The sequence below is a fragment of the Suncus etruscus genome, chromosome 2 (genome assembly GCF_024139225.1).
Source record: "Suncus etruscus isolate mSunEtr1 chromosome 2, mSunEtr1.pri.cur, whole genome shotgun sequence".
Taxonomy (NCBI): domain Eukaryota; kingdom Metazoa; phylum Chordata; class Mammalia; order Eulipotyphla; family Soricidae; genus Suncus; species Suncus etruscus.
Window position 1 is genome coordinate 148,769,257 of NC_064849.1, and position 22,263 is coordinate 148,791,519.

The window sequence follows — 22,263 nt, forward strand, 5'->3', positions numbered from 1 at the left end:
GGGGCTTTATTTAGACATAAATTACAAATTATGCATTTTACTTTTATCTTTATTCATAAAATTAAGTATTAAATCTACATGTCCAATTCTACTTGCAATTTAAGGAAAGTAATATTTGATAACTTCAATTAATTAAAGATATTGCCTTCCATGTCAATTTATACAAAGAAAGGGTAGAATGAGTGAATATTTATAACAAATACCTTTTTAAAATATATAATCACTGATTTTTATATATGTATGTATATAAAATAAGTAATATAAACAGAATTTCAAGTAAGCATATGCCTTTATATAATTAAAAAATCAGTTAATTGAGCAAAAATACATGATATATTTTAAAGGTGTTTTCCTTTTCCTAAATTAGAGTAAATTCCATAAGGAACATGTTAACTCTAACTATTGCATGTGATAGTTTAGCTTTTTAAAGATTTATCTTTTTCTCCTTACATTTTTACAACATCTCTTGATAAATGTGTTTTATGATTTCCTCAAGAATGCTTGATTTATATTTTACCCAGATATTAAGTATCTTAGCTCTGTTAAGTTAGCTTTGATTTATATCTTCCTGGCTTTACTGTCATTTGTAGTATTTTGTAGATTATGTTTTCATTTTGAGTTATTTTCATTTATGTCACAGGACTCAGATGAAAACAAATTGATGCTTGTGAGTCTTGAATGGATTTAATAAAAGAAGCTTGAAGAATTATTTATTTGGATTGAAGTATGTTTTTTATTTAATCATTTTTATAATGTATTATAAATATTTGTTAATTTTATATAGACACTATGTATTTTCTCTGAAGTCTCCAAAATTATTAAATATGTTAACTTAAAAATGAATACCTATGCACTGGCAGAGTTTATTTCTTGTCTGTAAAAGTTTCTAGGTTCCATCCTTGAAGCCACAAAACGAACAAAACCTTAAGATAGTAATATAGCATTGCAAAAAACAGTGGTAAAAGCAATTATAAATAATAATTTCTCATGGTCTGTAAGAATGATTTTATTATTAAGGCAAAACTCATAAAAAATTAAAAAGGAGAACAATACAAAATATAACAAATTGCTGAATTTTTACAGATGGTAAACTTTTTAGATATTTAAAAGAGAAAACTATAATTGTGAAAAAGATAAAGATGCACCATATGGGCTTAATAATTAAGGTAATTGAATATAAATCTTATTTTCAATGATAATAAGCAGTCAGGGGACTTAGGACGAGAATACTGGGCATCACAGGTACATTGTAGGCCTGTGACATGGTAGGTAGGCAGTGTAGTTCAGACTTATTAAAGAGTAACATTGGAACATTAGTAACAGTGGAACTTTTTTCGAGTCAAAATGCATTTGAGTGAGATTGTCAAAGGCCTTAAATTCCAGTCCAAAGCAAACTTCATACTATTTCAGAAGCCTGATTAATGGCCAAGTGTTTTTTTCAAATATTGTTTGGTAGAAATTTTTCACTTTTATTTTTCAAACAGTGAGTCATTTATTTATGCCATTCACAACTACTTGGAAGTTCCAGTTTAGTCAGACTTGCCAATCCAAAAGTGGCTAAGTCCTTTCAAACTCATCCTGTGAAATTTATTTCTCTGAATTCTATAAATCACCCATTAACTATATTCATAGGTATCTTAATATGATCTAGAAATAGTTGAACCTCACAGAATTATCCTTTCTTCTTAAATGTTTACATATATTTAAAAACCTTATTTGAAGATTTTGATTATTTTTAAAAGGTTCCTCTGGCCAAATTTTTGTTTTATGCTGTGGAATAACCTAAGACTAATATATGACATTGAAGAACAAAGCAACCCAGTGGTTGGATAGAAAGCTTGATATGTGCTGTAATTTTCTGCTCTGAAGAGATAAATTGATCAATGATCTGCTGCACTGATTTTACTAGAAAGCTTGTATATTGTTTTGACATTAGCACATTAAAACTAGCAGTGGTTCAATAAAAAGGGTCATGTTAAGAATATTTTTGCTAACTCTAAAGTTTCTTGTTGGTTTCATAGTCCATTTCCCCCCCCCCCCCCGGAAATTTACACAAAAGGGATATGTCTGAACTCAAGAAAGCATGCTTTCATTTTGACAAACTATGATGAAGCCCACAACGCTGTGAATGAAACATCAAGAAAATGTAAACATCTTTATGGTGGTGGAATACCCTAAATACAGTGCAGTCTCCTTTGATACAAAACAGCTGTTTTTCATAAGTATCTACAAGTAGGCAAAAGGAGAAATGATGCTCACACACTTTAAGTCATTTCAAATCAGTTTAAAGCATCTTTGGCGCCCTTAAATATTAATGAAAGTCAACAAGCAGTGAAATCTTTGCCCTACAGGGACTGTCACTGGTCAGCTCCTTGCTGTTTGTTTCTGAGTTAATCAAATTACTATATCATTGGTGCATTTGTAACCTCTACCATCAATGATGAGTGTCTTTGAAATAAAAAAAAAAGAATGTTCATGGCATAATAGCACATTAATCCCAAGGGACCTGGGGGAGGGGCATTCTTTTACCTAGATTGCCCTTGTGTGAGAGGTAGAGATGCAGATGAAATCAGTGGCAGAAATCATCCTTTAATAAGCAGTCTTAAAAGCCACTTCACTTCACATTATGCGAGCCAGAGAGAAAATACACTTGCACAGAAGAAAAAGAACCTGGTAAAATGAAGTGCTTAAATAATATTAATTTCTAATTTGGTTTCTCTGGTTTAGGATTTAGGTTTCAGTCATATTCTTAATATTAATAGAAGTCACTTCAGGAAATCACTTCCGCACTAGAACTAATTGTTATCAAAATAAAAAGTATGTTCTGACTGATACTGATACTTATTTGTACTATTTGTACCTGGCAAAACGTGCCTCCTTTCCAGTATCAAAATGGTTAAAACGAAGAAGCCAGGTTATTACACATTTCAATTCCAGAGTCAAATATAAAAATTTCTATTATAGGGACAATTAATTACATCTCAAAATGGCAAATGTGCATCCTTGTCAGGTAGAGTGTACTCTGATGGCCTTTCCTCAAACACTGAATGTGGAGATTTGATCTCTTCTAATGGTGCTGAGAAAAGGGTAATTACGCTATGGTCAAAGCTAATTTGCTTTCTGCCAGATGAACTGTTGTATTTTATTGTACGCTGACATTTTAAAGTAATTACGGCACTGTTGACCTTAGACAATTCCAGTTGTATCGCTGTCTACAGCTGCAGTGCTCGGTCTACCTTTGGCTGGCAGACAGTGGCTGTAACGAGGTAATGACACGGACAAAGAGCACCATATGGGGCTCCTTTGAGATACACAAAGCCCAGTGAAAGGAAACAAGAAAATTTTAACATCATCATTACAGTCACACATCTTTACAGCTATAAAGGAGCCTGTCTGTACACACATGTGTGCATGCACACGCAGGACAGACACACAAATAACCGACATGTTTTGCCTACTTATGCCTTAGAAGCATACATGAGTGTATTTGAGTACATGTGGGAGTGTGTGTGTGCTCACGTGTGTGTGTGTGTGTGTGTGTGTGTGTTTCTTTTATAAATAGCGGCAAGCATCAAGAAGAAAAAGAGATCAGGTAAAAGTGAATGTGACGGACTGGTCTTGCACTGACACGAGTTCAAAGGCTAAAGACTATTGATTGAGATAAAAGCCCAGGTTCTTATCTAATGTTAAAGACACTCCTTGTTGTCTGAAATCTGGGCACATAATTAGACAGAAAGAAGAGCACTTCAGCCAGAAAATCACTATAAACTGAGCTTCATTAAACTTAGATATTAGTTAATTTAGAGAAAGAAGTGATTACTCATTTATATATTTTAATGAGCCATCTAGCTGTCTTTCCTATGGTAAGAAATAAAAATGTTTTCAGAGTTCGAACTGGTTAATGTGTCCGCACTAATAGATCAAGATAGATTAATATCACTTGAAAAGAAAAGCAAGTCATCCTCTTCAATAAAAAATATGCAGGATATTAAGTTATGGTATTATTGTCAAAATGATATGGGAGAATACTAAGCTTTGCCATCATGATAAATATTTTATTATTAGGGTATGTAAAAATAGACTAGGAAGATGAGATCTATCTCACTATATAGCCTGGGTGTTACCTTCATCATTGCTTATGGCCCACTCAATGACAATAATGTGGCATAAAGGAAAATCAGTTTATCCTTTTTAAATCACATTTATAATATTCAGGATTTTCCTCTAGCAATTATGAAAAAATTACATGTATCATAATTGTATTGAGGAAAAAAGTTAATTTCTAAATCATGTTTTGGAGAGTAAAAATATTTCTTTAGTGTCATGAATTTAGTTTTAACTGTAAGATTTACTTTTCCCTTAAAGTTTTTTGCTCCAGTTATTTTCACTTTGTAAGTATTTGAAAATACCTAACCAATAGAACTAAAATTTTTAAGTCTAAGTTTTTTTAAGTCTAAATAAATAAGTCTATTTATTATATAAAATAATGTCTGCTAAAATAGTCATGTCTGAAAAGCTTACTTTTTATGGTAAGTAGTTGAATTTTACTTTCTTTTTATAAGCTGAGTAAATAGATTTGATATAAAGATGTCTTTTTAATAAGGAGGTTTTTTACTTTACTTTTAAAACAGAAAAATTTGATCTACTTATTATATTCATTATGAAGGAATTAGGAATGTAAAAACTTCCTATAATGGATTAAAATGAAGAATTTTTCATAATTGCTTTTTATTGGGAATCTGATACAGTGGCAACTATTCTGGCATTGTTATTCTGACATAAACATTTTCTTTTAACAAAAGACTTTGACCTATCTTTTTAAGGTATAGGAGTAACAGTATTTAAGAATCTAAAAAGCATGTGTATTTAATAATGTAACAGTATATAAGTCATAGTTTATACAAATAAAACTGGTTCACTAAAACAAAACAAACAGATGGTAAGATAAGGTACAAAATTCTAACATTCTTTGCAGAGCCGTGTCTTACATTAGAAAATATAATCGGCTATAGCAACAACTGTTTATTTGTATTCTTTTTATTTGCTGTTGCTAGAGATAATCACACCTAAGAGTTATGCATTTAATTTTAAATATACTGTATTTAAAGCTTGACTATATTAATTTAAATGCCCTCAGTCTGTCATTTTATACTTTTTGAAACTTTGAGAAAATGTTTATTTCTCCAGAATATACATAACAATATAAAAGGAATATTTTGTTGTGTTATTTGGTCTACTCTGCAGCTTTTCAAAGGTGGCAGGAGGTAAAGAAGAAAAAGAAGAGTTTCTCAAAGCTACAAACATTTAAAGAAAAAAAAAACAGAGGGAATCATCTCACTCATATTTCTGAGAAACGGATAATGTAAGGGAGACATATGAGCACAGAGTAGTCAAAGGATCTGGAAACGAGTTCTGATAGATTGAGAATGAGTGGAAGAAAGAAGGAGAGTGACAAGAAGTAAGAAATCACTTCCTTATATTAAGAGTGAGTGATGCAGCTGGAGAAGCAGAGAGACAGATAGATGGAGTTGGAGGCAAAGATAAGGAGAAAGCTATACGAGAGAAGCAGGATGACTGAAAAAGACCATTGCATAATAAAGAAGGTTCGTTGAATGCAAACAGAGGGAACATTAATAGATTTGTGATGAGACTGTATTAAAATCTCAATTATTTTGAAACAGAATTTTAGTAAAAACAAATAAAAGAAACAAAGCCCAAATAGAGACAACATAATGGTTCCAAGTTTTAATCCTTACTGCTTATTTTTTTTTTTCTTTCTCACTGTTATTATTTATACAAATCTCCACACAGGCACAGCAATATTTGTTCTTCCAGTACGTCTTATGATAAAACAGTTAAGGGATATCTACAAAATTCTGTAAATAATTTTAAGACTGGGCGTTTATTAAAACATAAAAAGTCTTTGTCATTGTGCTGATTGCATTTGAATGTCAGAATTTTTCCATTCTGTGAAAAGACAAGAGAAATATTTCTTCCCTATGCAATGATTATAAAATAGAAATGGCAAAAGGGAGGGCAGCTTTTCAGGAGGAGGAAAATTCTAAAAGAGGCACTTAAAAGTCTTTGAAAAAAGTTTTAGAGATATGTTGGATGCAAAATGATTTTCTCCCAACTCTACTTAAAACAAGCGAGTTTTCCATGCAAAGCTATTTTGAGCCATAAAAAGACAGTAACTCTAATCAAGTATATAGATTCATTAAGAGCCATACTAGTCTGAGGTCACATATGTGACCCTCCAATCTGGGTGCACTTAGCTGAGGCAATACTATCTCATCATTACTATCTTGAATTTATTGTCCATGAAATAGGCTGTTGCCTGCTTTTCTATCAAAACAAATATAAAGACTAATCCAGCACGTAAAAATGTAAGCCAGACTATTGAATCTTTTCAGCTGTACCGAATATACTGCAAGTCAAGCGGCAACGTCTGCAGCACATTTAAAAAAATATTTTGTAATAGATCGTATTTTTCTCCTAAAGATCCATTTCATACAATGACTTTCATTAATCTCAGGAGATGGAAACTAATCTTTGTATATCTGGCCTTCTTTAAATGTCATCTTTGCAAGAAAGTTTTGCCTATCCAGCTCAAAAGTGGCCTTATAAACAAGGCATGAAGCTCTACAGAATGCAAGTTTATTAGGATTACTGAATCCAAAGGCACACCTGGCAGGCTTGTAGAAATGTTTTGGATGCGTTCAAAAGAACATAGGTATGCATGTTGATTTCCACATATTTATATCTGTATAACTTTATAAAGGTTCAAAATAAATAGTACTGTCCTCATGAAGATGTCTTTCAGCAGAGCTAAAAACTAGAGTGATGCTGAGTTAATGAAAATGTAAGTTTCTATACTTTAGCATTTCTGCATTCACTATATTCTATTGGACATTTGTTTAAGGATCAAAAAGAAGCAAGTTAATATTGTTGCCCAGTAAATTAAATTAAATATTCAATAGTCTTAACTTCCTTTGCTACCTAAAGTTTGGCCTTTATTAAAAACTTTTCTCTTTTTTTATCACAAGGTATAATATTTCTTGTCATAATTTAGAGCTGCTGCAATGTGCAGTTGTGCCAGAACTGTTCTTTTGCTGGTTGCTATTAGGTAATATATTTTACATAGATTAGCCTAAATTAGGAGCAAAAGGAAAATCTGTTTTCCATTCTTTTTTTTTTTTCATCCTTACTTTTCTGAATGATGAGTAACTTGTCAGCGTGTGGACGCCTCTTTTCAAGGAAATGTGTGAAGTTGTCACCCTGCTACATCTGTAGGACAATCCAGATGTTACACAATATAAAATCCTGGTCTCAGCATCGGTGATGACTGTCAGCTGAGAGCAATCTATTTGTAATGCCCGAATCCCCATAAAATGACAGTTTGTGTTGTTGAAGATCATCAAACTCTTTCACTTCTTTTAAATATGTAACTTTTGTCATTTGCATTATATTCTTGCTTTGTACTGAACATATTTAAAACTCTAGTTGGGAATAGATGAGTTATACTGTGAAATCAGATTTTGTTAAGAATTAAAGAGAAAAAAAAGACATTTTATATTTTCAAAGTTTTGCTCTCATCATAGTTAAGGAGAATAGGAATTCTGATCTGAGGACAGTGTGCGTGCCACAGTAGCATTGTAGTCTGTTTATGCAGGTAGTGGCTGGTTTAGGACACCTCTGAACTGTCACGTATCATTTGAATTAATGAGGCCAAATAGGTCTAAGGTCCCTAAAAGGCCTCTCTAGATTAGGGTCTATTAAACCTGCCACAAGCTGCTTACTGTTATAAAAGTCACAACAGAGATTCTTTGGTTTAGCATTTTGTCCTTTATTTTTTCCATTATTCTTTTTTTAAAAGGATGCTTGAAAAAAATACCTTCCATTTTTCAGCAGATAGTCTAACTGAAACTAATGGAATTCCTAGAGATTGATTAAATACTCATACATTCTTTAAAGAAGTCCACATTAAAATGTTTATTTCAAAAATAAATTAGATAGAAAAGTCAGTTTACAAAACTCATTGAGTTAATAAATGATTAAGGTAGTCTTACTGTTTTGCTTTGTATTTTAAGTTTATTAGAGGTAGTTATATTTCAGCAGAGTAAAATCCTAAATACTGCGAAAATTCATTTTTAAAATGAAGACAAACTAGAAATCATTATCTCTATTAAGGCATACGTCAATCTTTATTTAAGGCAATAAAATATCATGATATTTTCATGTGAAAATCACAAATATCAACAAAGAAATATAATTAGCATTCTTTAAGGAACACATTTAATATCCTTCTCCTGACAATAATTTTACTGTCATAATATTGGCTTCATAATTTGTTGCATATTCTTGTCATTTATATTACTTCAAAACATTCTGAAGTGACTATAGTTTTTTTAAATGTAAATTTAACTCCATTAATAGAACTTTGCGTTTTCTAAAATTTTTTAGTACAATATCAAGTTAACATCTCTAAATATATTAGGTATTTAGCCTTTCATTTGCTGCACATTAACATTAAGTGGTCAAAATATGAGGTTATTTTTGGAGTGATTATTATGATTGTAATAAGGCCTGACACTTGCGCCACTTCAAACATGAAACCACCAACAGTTCCATTACAACAAAAGAGCTCCCAGCATAACACATTTTAATAGTCAGAAGAGTTGTGAATTCACAGCTTTGCACAGCAGGTGTGGCAGCACATCTTTGCACCCCTAAATACACTTGCTCATCTATTCTGACAGATTAGACAATGGCACAAAACCCCCATCATCAATGTCTAAACAAAGACTTCATTTGGGAAAGAGACAAAGGTTCATGCAGACAGCATTGCCACTAATAACTTTTCCAAGCAAAAAACAATGTATATTTTATTAATGAAAAACAAATTGCAGCAAGGAAGATGAATGTCTTGGCTTTTCTGACATTTGAAATAATTTGTTTTTCCTTCCCTTTTGTGCCTTTAATATTTACCTTCATATCAATCTTCATGCAATTTTGTTAATTAGCTATGGTGCTGTCAGAAAAAAAAGTGGGGGGTAAGGCACCACAGTCCAAGACCTCAAAACCCATGTTGCAAGGAAAAAACAATTTTGCAATTGTTTGTGTATATTGGAAAAACATCACTTTAATTAGAAAAATATTTCAACATTAGGGCACCCATACTTTGAGACAAGTCATTTGGCAAAGATTTTGAGGAAGAAAAGGACTTATATTTTTCTGTTCAACTTTATCACAGCTGAACATTAAAAAAGTGCGACAGGAGATGTCCATATTTACCAAGAGGGAATGAACTGAGCATTAATGTGCTCAGGAGGCTGATTTGGAGGCAGCTGCACTTATCATGAATCAGGAAAGGGAAATAGCAGCCCTGGTGTGCTGTAGGTCAGTCACAAATGTCGACTTGAGGGAGCCATAAATCCCCAGCAGAACTTCAACCAGTGTCTTGCAGAACACCCTGCTAGCGTTTTTCTATCATTTAAAGATTATTTTAGCTATACCGTGTGTTTGATAAAAATACTAATTTAAAGATAAATCCTGTAAGTGATGTGAAGGAGAAGACTCTTCTGCAGCACTTAAACTTCAAACAGGACAGGCTGCTAGTGTTGTCAACAGTAGGAGGTCATGGAAAGCTGCCAAAGACAACAAACCTTTTGCAATAAAATGCTTTCAGTTCTAAGTAGTCACAGAAAATCTCCTGTACTCTTTTATTACTGATATTTAAACTCTGATATATTATCTGTTGCTGACAATTTCTTGAGTCAGAAATCTTAATCATCAAATTGAGTGTGGCACACACACACCGGAAAGGCAGTTAATCAGGGTGAACTCTTTCTGACTAGTTCAAATAATTTCTGCTGTTTTTGGTGAAAGAGAGAGAGAGGCAAGAGGGAGTGGTAAAAGTTTTAGTGTGAGTCTTTTTAAAAATATTTGCTATTTTCTCACAGTGGCGTTTGCCTTGCAAGCAGCCGATCCAGGACCAAAGGTGGTTGGTTCGAATCCCGGTGTCCCATATGTTCCCCCGTGCCTGCCAGGAGCTATTTCTGAGCAGACAGCCAGGAGTAACCCCTGAGCACCACCAGGTGTGGCCCAAAAACCAAAAAAAAAAAATTTTTTTTTGCTATTTTCTCAAGGATATACATGACATATACTTGATAGAGTAAAATCATGAGCTTTTGAGAAAAATTATGGAAGTGTTCCAGTGAAAGAATAATTTTATTAATGATAATAAGATGTTGCAATGCCATTTTCATTCATCATTATGGTATAATTTATTCTAAAACAAAAAATATTCTGCATTTGTCTTTTCATGTAATGGGAGAAAAATATTTAAATATGAGATAAATGCACAATAGATATTCAGATTTGTCACTTACTCAATAATCCAAGTAGAAAATTAAAACACTGGAAACATTGAACAGGTAAAAAATATAAAAAATTAATCATTCAAAAGCATATCTCATTTAAAAGGTAAGCATTAGCTAGGTAATTGGTTGCTACAAATTTCACTAGTAAGTTCTATCTAAAGAAACTAGAAATTTTAAACTATAAATTTATTAAAGACCTTCTGTCTTTTGGTTAGAAGTGGAGACACACAGAAATTAAACTATCAAATTTTACTTTCAGAATACTCCCAAGTACATATTACCTGTTCCTCATTGTAATTTATGAAAGGATTTTTGTTTGACTTTGGATTCCTTACTTTTTATTATTAATCAAGCCCTAAAGATATATAAGGATAAATGCAAATTGGAAATAATATAAATGAGGATTTCACATATTCTTAATGATATCCTGGAGTTGTAAAATATAATTAACATTATAGAGTGCCTTGAGAACCTGGGCAGCAACAAAGTGCAAATTTGTCTTGATATTCAAAATGTTGGTACAAAACTCACAGGTAGTTCTATTGCTTCCATTTTCTCAGAATATGGTTCAAGTGGTTTAGTGCTTATCTTGGTACCTTGACTGGTTTTAAAAGTAGCTTGTGCATGGAGAACTCTGACACCTTTGCTACAAGCATCATCAGCATAGCGATATCTGTAAGCTATGCATGGCCAACTTTATTGTTTTACTGTTTTAAAAGCTATGTTCCACTTTGAAATTACATTAAGATATAAATTTCAATCTCGAATTACTATTCTATGCAACAGAGAATGTGTGCTTTGTAGCACAAGATTTCTTTCATTTAATATTGAGCATTCATCCTCTCACATTTTTCTATTTTTGAAAATGGTTTGAAATGAATAGATACGCACCATAGGATTTGAAACCCTGTAGAATCTCAGGGCCACTGGCAGACTAAAATCTAGAAGCCTCTTGTGCAGACACTGCCAGTAGAATATTTGAAGTTGATACAGTTTAGGAAGAGGCTGATCTTCACAGAAAAGCCAGAATTTCTGAAGAAAAAAAGACATTTTATCACAAATTATAGACAAGTATTAAAGCTCTTAAAACGTGGCTGTGATAAAGCAATTCTTTGCAGCATACTTTTTAAGACTAGTATATGAATAAGGTAGAATAAAAGCTTAATATCCTTATACATATCAGATAGCTTCATTTTGAAGGCAATGAGATATATGCTCTTCCTGAAATATACCTATCCTCCTCTTTAATGTGACTACAATTAATGGGAGAGCAAGGAATATCTGATGTGAAATAAATTATGCCCAGCTGCCTTACGATATAGCTGAGATTCACTATTCCATATTCAAGTATTCCATATTCCATATTCAACTATATCCTTCACAATAGTTGACATAGAATATAAGCTTAGATGATTTCCTCTGTAGGTGGTCCAGTAGGTGCCCCTCTACACCCATCCATACTGTACATTCCTCAATTAGTAAACCAACAGAACATGGAGGGACATTAATGCCCAAGTCAAGGAACTCCTTCACCCTTATTCACCTCTGAGAAATTCAACAGGAACTGGTGGGACCCTAAAATCAAGGAGTGAGTGCTTGGCTCCTCTCACAGGCCAGACCAGTGGAACTTATGGTTTTCTGAGAGGACTCTCTCTTTCTATATTAAATACAGACCACATCTTGCCTTTATGTACTAAACTTTCAACAGGGTACCTTAGTTATTACTACTACTACAATAGACCAATAGTATATTAGTCCTTACTCCAACGTAAAATATAACACAAAAATCCTACAAAAGTAGTTTGGCAGCAAGGAAGGAACAACCTAACCCTAGTAACAGTATCAGTAAGTTCAGGCCAAAGAATGCATTACTTGAACCAGTGTAGGAGGCTCTATACAATATATAATAACACCAAATTGAAAGAACATATTTTGATGGAGAAAGAGACCACCAAGCCACCAATTAAGGTCTTCCCAAGTCCTTCATGGCAGTGTTTTTGTGTGTTGGGGCATTAGTAGCATATTGGAAAGACAGCTGAGACTGCCAATATTTACCATGATGGGTAAATAGCACAGGACTCTACCACAAGAACTAAATAATACAGAATCCCTGAAGTTTCAACCAGAAATATCTACCTATACAAGTTTTCTAAAAAATATTTTTTGGGAGGCATACCCATTTGATGCTCAGGCATTACTCTTGGCTAAGTGCTCAGAAATTGCCCCTGGCTTGGGGGGAACATATGGGACGCCAGGGGATCGAACCATGGTCCTTCCTTGGCTAGTGCTTGCAAGGCAAACACCTTACCTCTAACACTACCTCCCTGGCCCCAGTTTCCTGAAAAATATTTTAGAGAGAAAATATTGAGGATATTTAACAAATTAAAAGAAACAATGGAACAGGTGGCAAATAAAACCCAGCACCATATGAAAGCAAAAATGAGAAAACTAGAAAAAGAAATTTTAAACTAAAAAATCTGATAGAGAAAATGAAAAGCATTATGGAAGGCCCAAACATTTAGACTAACAGCAGCATAGGGCAAAATCATATCCAAGATGAGATGTATAAAAACTCTAGGCAAATGCAGAAGATGTAACAATAAATAATAAATGAATATCTGACAAGAGAATGTTACGATTAATTTAAAAGGAACAAAACAAGAATCATCAGAATCCCAAAAGGCTAAGGAACGCAAACACAATGAAGATGTAATAGTCTAAAACATCATTGCTGAGAAACTCCCAGAACTAAAGAGCAAGTTCATCCAAATCCAGGAGCCTGAAGGATTTCAACTAAAAAAGACTCCACATATAAAGACCTAAGATATATGCTAATCAGAGTGACAAAATCACAGAAATAGAATAATGAGAACAGCAAGATCAAAGAAGGAACATTTTATGCACAATAGTACCTCAAAGATTTATAGCAAACCTATCAAATAGAAATCTCTGGAACTGAAGACAATGGTGGGAGTAGTAAAAAAATATCAATGAAGTGAACATCTCACCAAGAATATTATACCCATCCGGATTCTGATTCAGATTTGAAGGAATGATATACAAATTTACAGATAAAGCTCACAAATTCAAAGGTAAAGAAATGATAAACAAAATCACAAAATTTTAATTATCAGTAATTATAATTATATATAGTATAATTATGGCCACTATTATGGCCACTATATATAATATAATTATGGCCATATAATTATGGCAACTATTAATGTCAATAGTCTAAACACACTAATTCACACAGAATGACAAAGTAGATAAAAAATTGAACTCAATGTTCTGCTTCCTGCAAACACACACACACACACACACACACACACACACACACACACACACACACACACACACACACACACACACACACACACACACCCTAATAGAGCAAACAGACTGAAAGTCAAAGATCGGACAGCAATTGTTCAAGCAAGAAACTCTTCCAGAAAGGCCACGGTTTGGGACCAGAGCACAAAGCCAGAAATAACGTTTGAGCATCTGATGAGGTGATTCTCAAAAATCAAAAAAAAAAAATATGGCTGTGTTGGACAGACCAGTGTCAGATGACATAAGCTTCAAGATCAAAAATATAAGAAACAGAGATGGTTAGTTATTAATGATTAAGATATATGTACATCAGGAAAAAATACATACCTAACCATAAATGGTTATATATTAGATAATGAGGGACCAGAAAAATACTTGAAACAACTGCTGATAGATTCCTAGGAGGACATTAATAGTAAAACAATAGTAGCCAGTGACTTTAGCACCACTCTTTTATCTCTTGACCAGATAAAACTCAGCAATAAAATACTAACTTTGAAGGAAGAAATAGATTTTAGTGTGTTAATAGATTATATATATATAGGTCTTTTATCTCCAAAATTCCAAAATTCCAAATACATATTCTTCGCCACTGCAAGCATGATATTTTCTAAGATAGACCACTGCTGGCTTACAAAGCATTTTTCCATATAGTCAACAGGCAATAAATTATATCAGCTATCTTTTCAGAAAATGATGCACTGAAAATTGAAGCTAATGACAATCAGGAAATTTAATAATTTACTACTGAACATCTGGTGGGTTAGAGAGAAAATTTTAAAAAAAATCCCTAGAAACAGAGGTTAGAACAATAGTGCAGTAGGTATGGCACTTGTCTTGTATGCATCTAATCCAGGTTTGATCCCTGGCATCATATATGACCCTCTAACACTGCCAGGAGTAGATAGATAGTAATAGAAATTCCTTAGAGTAGATATGGGAGTAACTTCTAAGCATCACTAGGTGTGACCCAAAAACAAACAAGCAAACAAAGATTCCTGCAGACAAATGAAAATGAGAACATGAACCACCACTTATGGAACACAGCAAGAGTAGTGTTCAGAGGAAACTAAGTAATATTGCAAGCATTCATTAGTGGGGAAGGTCCCAATATTTTAAGCTGTGCAGTCATGTATGTATTAACAAAAGTAACCGAAAGCAGGCAGGAGGAAGGAAATAATAAAATTTAGAGCAGGACTCAATATATTAGAATTTAAAAAATCAAAATATTAATGAAATCAAGAGTTGGTTCTTTGAAAGCATAAATAATAATGATAAATCACTAGAAAAAAAGAATTCCAATAAAAAGTATCAGAAATGAAAGAGAAAGGACACAGAAAGTACCACAGAAATTCAAAAGACCATCAGAGATTACTTTGAAAATCTATAATACATGCAAAAAAGAGACCCTAGAAATTAATAAAAACTTAGACTCCTGTAACATCCTAAGGATGAACCAAGAAGATATGGAATAGACCTGAATAGACCAATCACTATAAAAAATACTTGAAATATTAAGGTCTTTCACAAAACAAAAGTTTAGACAAATGAATTCTCTGGTGAGTTCTTTCAAACCTTTACACAAGACTTAATGTCAGACCTCTTCACTCTTTTAGGAAATCAAAGACACAGAAACATTTCTAAAATGTTTTCATGAAGCAATCATTACACTGATACCAAAAACAGAGAGAAACACCACCCAACACAAAAAGAATAACAGATCCATATCCCAATTAACATAGATTCAAATGTCCTCAAAAAAGATGTTAGTATTTCAAATCTGATAACTCATCAAAGATAATACACTAAGACAAAGTAGTAGATCCATGAAGTATATGATTTGTTCATCCTTTTTTGTTTGTTTGTTTGTTTTGAGTGGTGACACTCAGGTGTTACTTCTGGCTATGCACTCAGAAATCTCTCCTGGCTTGGGCCAAGGTCTGTCCTGGGTCAGCCTCTGCAAGGCAAATGCCCTACCACTGTGCTGTTGCTCTGGACCCTGATTTGTTAATCTTCAACAAAGGCATAAAAATATGAAGTAGGGCAAAGAAAACTCTTTAACAAGTGATGTTGTGAAAACCGACCATCACCATGCCTAAAAGAAAAAAAAAAAAGAACTCAGATATATTTCCTATGCCATGCACAAAACTCAAGCAAAAATGGATAAAGGACATCTATATCAGACTTCAAACTTGGTATAGTTTTATAGAGGAAAACATAGGCAGAACTTTTCTTGACATTGGAAATAGATGATTCTTTAAAATGATAGGCTTTTGCCCAAGTAGATGGAAACATACATAAACAAATGAAACTACATTAAATTAAGAAGTTCTGTATATAAAAACAAAAAAGATAGCCCACAAAAATTATTTTCCTACCACTCATAAAGAGTTCATATGCAAAATAAATAAAGCACTGATAAAACTTTATAGAAAATAAAACCAACCTAATCAAAAATGGAAACAAGTGATGAACAGAAACTTCCTCAAGGAAATCCAAATTGTCAAAACATGAAGAAATGCTCTACATCACTAATCATCAGGGAAATACAAATCAAAAAACAATTATTTATCACCTTAAACCAAAGAATTATGTGAATAATAACAATCAGTATTGGTGTATATGAGGAGAAAAGGGATGCTCTGCAAGTGGGAATATTTATTGTTCCAGCTTTTTGTTTTTGTTTTTGTTTTTGTTGAACCATACCTGTCAGTGCTCAGTGCTTACTCCTGGCTCTGCACTGAGGAATCATCCTTGGAAAGGCCAAGGGACCATATGGGATACTAGGGACTGAGCCTGCATAAGGTCCTACCCACTGTACTATCACACCAGTCACATCCAGGCTTTCTTTTTTTTTTTTTTAATGTGAATATTGGGGCCAGAGTGATTTCACTGTGGTAAGCCATTTGTCTTGCATGTGGTCAACACAGGAAGCACCCTGGTTTGAATCCTGACATCTCATATGGTTCCTCGAGTCTGCCAGGAGTAGGAAGAAAGAAAGAAAGAAAGAAAGAAAGAAAGAAAGAAAGAAAGAAAGAAAGAAAGAAAGAAAGAAAGAAAGAAAGAAAGAAAGAAAGAAAGAAAGAAAGAAAGAAAGAAAGAAAGAAAGAAAGAAAGAAAGAAAGAAAGAAAGAAAGAAAGAAAGAAAGAAAGAAAGAAAGAAAGGAAGGAAGAAAGAAAGAAAGGAAGGAAGGAAGGAAGGAAGGAAGGAAGGAAGGAAGGAAGGAAGGAAGGAAGGAAGGAAGGAAGGAAGAAAGAAAGAAAGAAAGAAAGAAAGAAAGAAAGAAAGAAAGAAAGAAAGAAAGAAAGAAAGAAAGAAAGAAAGAAAGAAAGGAAGAAAGAAAGGAAGAAAGAAAGGAAGGAAGGAAGAAAGGAAGAAAGAAAGGAAGAAAGAAAGAGAAAGAAAGAAAGAAAGAAAGAAAGAAAGAAAGAAAGAAAGAAAGAAAGAAAGAAAGAAAGAAAGAAAGAAAGAAAGAAAGAAAGAAAGAAAGAAAGAAAGAAAGAAAGAAAGAAAGAAAGAAAGAAAGAAAGAAAGAAAGAAAGAAAGAAAGAAAGAAAGAAAGAAAGAAAGAAAGAAAGAAAGAAAGAAAGATGAATATTATTCAAAAAACTAGGAACAAAGCTTTCAGATGACCCAGTAATACTGCTCTTGGGAACAGAGCCTAAGAATCTAAAAACACAATACAGAAAAAAGATATTTGAACTACTATGTTCATTGCAACACATCTCAGAATATCCAGAATCTGGAAACAACTAAAGTCTCCAAGAACAGATGAGTGGATAAAGACGCTATGATATGTCTACACAATATCTACATAGACATATGATACATCTACACATATCTACATAGACATTTGAAAAAAAATAGAATCATGATGTTCAGTCTCAATTAGGTGCATAAGCCGTTCTTCACAGCAGTTATTTAAAACTCAGCCCATTGCTCCAAACACGTTACTCTGGGGCCAGAGAGATGGCGCTAGAGGTAGGGTGTCTGCCTTGCAAGCACTAGCCAAGGAAGGACTGCGGTTCGATCCCCCAGTATCCCATATTGTCCCCCCAAGCCAGGGGCAATTTCTGAGCGCTTAGCCAGGAGTAACCCCTGAACATCAAACGGGTGTGGCCCAAAACAAACAAACAAACAAACAAACAAAAGAAAACCACATTACTCTATCCAAAATCTTTCACTCAGAGAGGATATCTTACCCTCTTACTCAGCAGAGAAAATAGAATCACCAAAAGTCAATTCATAGTCTTCTGAGTCCTATTTTGTCTCTCATCACCTCCTTATATAGCTCTGCTCAAATCATGGTCACATTTCATTTTCTAACTTGACCTCAGCACCTAACTAAATACTTTCATCCTCCAGTATTTTCCTGAAAAATACACTTTGAAGAAGAGTGCACACCCCAAGGTATCCAGGGCTCATTCCTATCTCTGCTCAGGGACCAATCCTGGTGGACTTGGGGAAACATTTGATGTTGGGGATCTAATCGTAGTCCGCCCTGTAAAAGGCAAATGCCCTGCCCTGCCCATTGTATTATAGTTCAGGCCCCCAAAATAATATACTTTCTTTCTTTTTTTTTTTTTTTTTTTTGGTTTTTGGTTTTTGGGCCACACCCAGCTGTGCTCAGGGGTTACTCCTGGCTATCTGCTCAGAAATAGCTCCTGGCAGTCACGGGGGGCCATACGGGACGCCAGGATTTGAACCAACCACCTTGGGCCCTGCATAGGCTGCTTGCAAGGCAAACACCGCTGTGCTGTCTCTCCGGCCCCATAATATACTTTCTTAAACTGCTTCGGATCACTCTTCCAATGGGAAATTTTGCTTATGCAAACAGCCTGTATCAAGATTTCTTCTTCAAGAATTTGCAGATTGGTGCTGGAGAAATAGTACATGGGTAAGGTACTTGCTATGCTCCAGGCCATCTTGGCCTCAATTCTGGCATCCATGACAGTCCCTCTAGTACTACCAGGAGTAATTCTTGAGTGCAGTCACTAGTAACACCTGCATATTGTTGGATGTGGACTAAAAAACAACAAAACAACAACAACAACAAAAAATAATTTGTACTCTCTGTAATTTATTCTTTCAATTAAAATCAAAGATAACTAATGACACTTTTAAATTCATTAAGTCTGTAGAAGTAGCTTAGCCTAAAATTTGTACTTGTCTTTTTACACCCTTAGGTTGACTTGGTTATACTTAATGTTGGAACCGTATTGCAAGATGTGTTGAATTTAATCATAAAATTATGTAGTTCAGAAGCTGTCATAAAAATTTTAATGATAATATCTGCATAATAAATTGTGAGATGTTCTAGGCTGTCACTGTCTTACTTGCCCATGACAATAGTTTTTTTTTATTATTCATCTGTACTTTAAATATTAGGAATGAATTACAGATAAAATACTTAGTAGTTTACTAATAGTATGTTGGGGTTTGTGTTACAAATAGGAAGGTAAACCATATTAACTATTTTTATTATACTTTTTATTGTAACTTTCTCAATAGAATTAGAATTGAGGTTTTTAGATCTACTTTGCTATAGTAAAATATTAAGCTATCATCAGTGATAGTGTAAAGAGCATAGATAGAGATAATATGATATATCATTTTCATGTAGAAATTTTGTTACCTAAAATTTGTTTTTTATTTTTCTTCTTCTCTTACTCTTTCTACTCTTATTCCAATGCTCTGTGCATGTGCACTGCAGTTGAGTTACATGCCACCCTTTCCCTAATTTAAAAAAAAAAAGGGAACAAATTTTCAGTTGAATGTTAAAGGATAAATTCGTAATGGAAAATTTAAAACTCAAATTAATTTAGAATTTCAGCTTCTGAAAATATTTAGAAATAATGCATTACTAATGTGTCCATGGTCATCAATATTTAATGAAGAAAGTTCTAATAAGCACTTTCCATTATGATGGAAAAAATCAACTACCATCTCTCACCTCAAACATCCTATCATTTTATATTTAATATGTAGTGTTGATCTTCCTGTCATTGTTTTTAAGTATTATATAATGTACTTTTCTGACCAGAGTGATATTAGACAGAAAATTAGAGCAAACACCATTTTTTCACACAAATATTCCTTTTTTCTAAAATAATTACGATCTTTGAGGGGTATAAGAGAAAAGAGAATCAAACTTCTTTTTATGGAGATTGACAAGATCTTGATGGGCTCCAAATATCAAATATATGTATATAGTATGCTTCTCTGTTCTCTTTGGAATGTTATTTAACATATGATTAACTGTATTACTAATATTTATATATTTATATATATATATTACTGATGGTTTATATGTAGTATATATTCAAAGGAAAGCAGATAGTCATCAATTGATAAGTAGATACAGAAGTATGTATATGCATAAAACAAAGTAATATTTATAATAAATATAATACAAATAAATAAATGGTATAAGCTACAACACAAATGTATCTTTAAAGTGTTATATAAGTGGATAAAAAGCCAGCAGCAGAAGAACTATTTCATTATTCTATTTATTTGAAATGTCCAGACAAAAAAATATTTAAATAAAAAGCAGATTAATGTTTGACCACAGGTCATGGACATATGAATTAGGAGTTATTGTTAACTGTAGTGCATATTTTTAAGAGTGCTGCCAACATTATATAATTATATAGTAGTAATGCAAATGCCATAGCATTATATGCTTTAAGTATTCCATATTAGATTATTTTTACCTCAGTAAAAAGATCGAAGAAAAAAAGAATCATGATAGCTCTATCAAACTGAATTTTCACTCACCTATGAAGAGCAAAATCTTACCAATCTCTTGGAGACTTAAGTGTGAATTGAGTTTTGATGCTTTGAGATACTAACATTTGCAGTTGTGTTTCCACAGTGTAAACTAGACTCTTACTGGTAGAAGAAACAAATATGTTAGCTTGAATTAATAAGAAAATACACATATTTGTTAGAGAAACTATGTCCTTCAGAAAACTTGTTTCATTCTACTTTTATTAGACCTCAGATTCCTAAGACATTATGAAAGGCAATCTTGATATATATCATATATCTGTATATATATGTATGTGTATATATGTGTATATATGTATGCATATGTTAGATATTTACAAATTTAGATATTTACAAATTACATATTTCTCTATGGTTGATATTTATCATCACCTTAGAGGGTGAAGAGATAAGATGAGATGCTGTATATATATATGCTTTTATAGAACAAAAGTTTCATTTTTCTAATTTAAAATTAAACCTCTTTCAAAGAATTCTATTCAAACTATTTCTATATAAACATTGCTATACTATTGTTATTATAGTTCTTTAAAATTACTCATAATAATTTCAGACTAGTAGTTGTGAATTATTGTCTACACATCTTTAAAAGTTCAAGTTTTGGAAATGCCTTAAATTTCAAAATATACACGTTTTGCCTACATTGAAGAATTATATTATTTAAGTTTTAAGTCCAAATGCTGTTTGTAATCACTAAGAAAACAGTGTTTGTTCTGTGTATTTCATATGAGGATCATCCTATATCTTTGTATTCTGTTTACTGTGCATAGTTCTTAGATTGCATGGAAGGAAAAGGTCCCGTGTCTACAGAAATCATATCCAAGAAAGCCAGAATTATACCACATATCTTCAGTAAGTCTAGAAATTTGTGTGCTTGCATCATAATGTTTATTGCTAATTAACTGGAATTTTCTGTATCTTCCATTACATCCCTAAATAATTGTTATGGTGTTCATTTGTTTGACACAGCAAGTATAACAGATCATTTAAATGTAAATGTGCAAATCAATCACTTTGCTTTCCTCTTTTGCCTCCATTGTGCTCACACTACAAACTTAATGATGGTCTACCTGAATCAAATTTGCAGCATCATGCTCTAATCCCACCTCCCCAAAGGACAGTGAGGTAGTCAGTAGTCTCCACCTTCGGTTTTCATCTTGTCTAGCTTATTTATTCTTAGGTCTGCTCCAAAGATCACAAAACTGGATATTTCTAATTGTAACCTTAGGTTAAATATCACTTCATCTAAAGGACTTTTCATAACCATATAGCAAAAATATATCTATCACTCTAGATATTGTTATCTTGTTTTATCACCTTTACTTTAATTATATGCATTTTCTGGTTTATTTATTAGCAATTAACTAACAATTAGCTGGTAATTGTTGCTATTATGTCTCTGGATGGGAACTCCATGAGAACAAATAATAGGCATTCAGTGCCTAGAAGGTATTATGCTGTGGAATGAATTAAGTAAGTGAACAATGCCTTGGGTAACTTTATATGTCACATTAAATATGTTTTTTTATGCTCCCCACCCCCAACCCAATGCATGCACATCTGTGCGTACAATTTTCCACAAGTCTTTCAACAACTCCTTTGTTAAGCTAATTTCAGACATTGTCAGTCCCCCAAAAAAGATGCTGCAATCAGAATAACTTTTAAAAGTATTAACAATCACTCATTTGCATCATTTATTATTGTGTAAATAGTGACAGAAGCATGATTTGTAGGCATAGGTTGCCATACAAACTA